The sequence below is a fragment of the Ipomoea nil genome, unplaced genomic scaffold (genome assembly GCF_001879475.1).
Source record: "Ipomoea nil cultivar Tokyo-kokei standard unplaced genomic scaffold, Asagao_1.1 scaffold2854, whole genome shotgun sequence".
Taxonomy (NCBI): Eukaryota; Viridiplantae; Streptophyta; class Magnoliopsida; order Solanales; family Convolvulaceae; genus Ipomoea; species Ipomoea nil.
In genome coordinates this window covers 404826-408472 of record NW_017619282.1, presented here as the reverse complement: position 1 = coordinate 408472, position 3647 = coordinate 404826, and the positions used below count along the sequence as shown (strand labels likewise).

At 36.8% G+C, this 3647-nt stretch overlaps 1 non-coding gene across 1 annotated transcript; it reads left to right on the top strand.

The window, feature by feature from the left end:
- Positions 1-94: 94 nt before the first annotated feature.
- TRNAK-CUU lies at positions 95-167 on the top strand. The gene has a single exon. It is a non-coding gene; the product is annotated as a tRNA-Lys (tRNA).
- The last annotated feature ends 3480 nt before the right edge of the window (positions 168-3647 follow it).

Below are 3647 nucleotides of genomic sequence, written 5' to 3'. Positions count from 1 at the left end.
AACATGTCGGTTAAGCCCGCCGGAATGGCAGAGCTATAATCTCGTTTCTCGTTTTCACAGCTTATATAAATATGTCTAAGTTTTTTAAAACAAGGCCCGTCTAGCTCAGTTGGTAGAGCACAAGGCTCTTAACCTTGTGGTCGTGGGTTCAAGCCCCACGGTGGGTGATTTTGTTATTGACCATCCAATACTACATTACTGCCTCTGAATTTGGTATCCTAATAAAAGTGGTATTTGTAATTTAATTTCACATTCAAATGTGTAGCGGCCGGCTAACCAAAAAGTAGAAAAACTATTCGCAATTTAAGTTAGAATTTCATTTTCTTTTTACTTATTTGTTTGTTGCAATTCATATCAAAGTGGTATTTGTATTTTTTTTTTTTTTTTTTTTTTTGTCAATTAACTCAAAATGCATGTCTACACTCTATCAAAATTCCGTATTAATTAACTTATTCAAATTATATATTCTAATACAAAACGCTTAATGCATTATCATGTTTAGTTTCGTACCATTGTGGCTTAATGGTTTATGCATAATACCATTTTCGCTAATGCATTCATGTTAACATCATTTGTAAACTACGCTTATCACAAAACCTTTTAATCTGAATGTTATATAAGCCCCAAAGCCCTTGCATTAGCCTTAGCCTACTCGTCCCCTAGGAACATATGGTCAGCTTGAGTTGAAAATGTTCTTTGATGCTTAGTTTATTACTAAAAAATTGTTAATCCATAAAAAAAAAATTCACGTGAAAATTTCATTACAATCTACAAATAACAACAGTTATAAACAAATGATCTTTCAAGAGAAAAATATATAGTGTACTTTGGACTTACCTTGGCTACAGCTTACACGCCAAAAAGCCCCAAGTCTTTGTAGTTGGTATTAAAAGCCATCACACTATCAATTTCATTAATTGTCACTTTTGATCTATACAAGCTCTGAATTGTTTATAGAACACATAGGCCCTGTTTGGTAAATGGCTTTTAGTTGTTAGCTGATTGAGTTAATTAGAAGGTATAACTAGTTAATAACATTAGCTGATTGTAAAAAATGTGTTTGGTAAATTAGCTGTTAACTGATAGCTGTTTAATATAATTTTTTTTTCTCAAAAAGCTAATTGAAAAAGTTGCTTTGAGCAGCTTTTTGAATTTTAGCATTTTGAAATTACAAAAAGTTAATTAACAAAATACTTATATAGATTTTTTTAACCAACTCAAAAAGCTAAAAGTGACCAAATAAGTCAAAATTGACCTATAGACTAACAGCACCTTTGGTTCACGGAATGAATTTTGAGGTAATAGAAATGCTATTCCATAAGGAATGGAATATGCAAGGAATAGAATAGGAATTGTATTCTATTGTTTGGTTCGCGGAAGGAATAGACTTTAGGAATTATATTACAGTGTTTGGTTGATTTAAGGAATAGAAATGAAATATGTTTTAAAAGACATAAATACCCTTATAAAAATATGTGATGGTGGCGATGATGGTAGTGCTGCTGGGGTGGTAGTGGTGGTGGTGGCGGTGGCAGTGGCAGTGGTGGGGGTGACGATGGTGGTGGTGGTGGTGGTGACAGTGACGGTTGTAGCAGTGGTGGTGAGGGCAGCGACGGTTGTGGCGGTGGTGGTGGCGGCGGTGGTGGTGCTGCTGGGTGGTGGTTCTGGTGGTAGTGGCGGCGGCATGGTGGTGGCGGTGGTGGTGATGGTGGTGGCGGCGGTGGTGGTGCTGGGGTGGGGGCGGTGACGGTTGTGGCAGTGGTGGTGGGGGCGGCGACGGTTGTGGCGGTGGTGGTGGTGGTGGTGGCGGCGGTGGTGGCGGTGGTGCTGCGGGTGGTGGTTCTGGTGGCGGTGGCGGCGGCAGCGATGGTGGTGATGGTGGTGGTGGCGGTGGTGGTGGTGGCAGTGGTGGGGGCGGCGACGGTTGTGGCGATGGTGGTGGTGGTGGTGGCGGCTGCGGCGGTGATGGTGGTGGTGGCGATGACGATGGTGAAATACGATAAATTTATATATAGGATAAAAAAAATTAGGTTAAAGAAATGGGTAAAAAAGAAAATAGATTCTAAAATCTATTCCTGAGCGTTCAGTAATAGGCTAATACCAGGGGGGCCCTAGTAATAGCTATTATATACCTTATTTGAGGTAATAGGCTATTACCAGGAATAATATTCCTAGTAATAGAAATGGTTACCAAACAAAGGAATAGGCCTATTACTGGGAATGCTATGCCATTTCCGGCCTATTCCGTGAACCAAACGGGCCATAAATATTTTACTAAACAGGGCCATAGACAAATATAACAATGCAAATATGCAATCAAGATAATAGTCAAACCATGTACATGAAATCTAAGAAACACAAATGTATTAAAATCCTTCTAGTAATGTTGTATTCATATAATAGCAACGAACAAAATGCATGGAAGTGTTTAGCAATAAGACCAACCTAGTTTTTTTTTTTTTTTCATGATCCCAACATTTATCGCATGACCATCGAAGCAATGGAATCAAGATATGTCCATGATGCTCCACTAAAAGTAACAACAAATTGAGCTAGAGGTGGTGCAACCCTAACTAAATTGGTTAAACCCTTGATTTAGTAACTATAAGCTAGGTTACAAATTCGACTCTTAATGTGAGTGATTTATTGGTTTTCTTGGTTTGAACCGATCACACAACTTAAACTGATTTACCTCTTTATAATCCTTTGTCGGCTAGACTCAAAAATCGAAGTTTACCTAGTGCACACATTCGGGTAGTAACTACGTGTTTCCTAGTCACTCAAAAGAAAAACTAACAGGCAAATCATCACCAATGATTCAGACCTCTTTTTTTTTTTTTTTTTTTCTTTTTCTTTTGGTAAAATATAGCATTAAGTATCAAATTAAAGGTGCCAAAATTTACCAAGTGGCTTGTAATCCACTGGTATTGGGTTGTTCCCTTAAGTGGGAGGTGAAAGGTTCGAACTTCAATTGAGGCAAGTAGTGTGTATATGTAGAGTATTCCCTTCCTTATAATAAAAAAAAAAAAAAAGTGCCAAAATTTAAAAATAAAATAAAATAAAATAATGACAGAGAATCTGTACATTCCAAACTTATCACACCTCTACCTTTGAATATTATATTGCTGGCTCTTTTGCAACCAACTAAGATGTGGTGACATGGTTAGCCCATAGTTTTGTGAAAAGTTTCTTCACTAGCTTTCTCAACAACATCTTCATGTTTTATGGATCCAGCAGTAGATACCACCTGAAGCAAATAAAATAAGATATGAAATAATGATAGATTCACATTTCATAGAAGGTTACAAGCTAGCTATCACAGTGTACTAGGCCGATAGCTCAGCTTGAATTCAGATATTTAATTCACATTCCCAGAATTTTTATTTTTTTTGTTTTCTATACCTCAACAAGCACGTAAAGAGGATTAATCTAAGTTTATGGGATTTTCATATGCATAGGCTATGTGCTAATTCATTTTAATTTTTCCATTGTAAACCAAATAAGCAAGATGTTAAATAATCCTTTATGCGCTATAACTTTAATGCGGAAGAACAATTAACATTGAATCGCATGTAAATCAAATTAATCAACTAAACAATATTTATGATCATGGATTTTTAATTAAACAGAAGTAAAGATAAAACTTA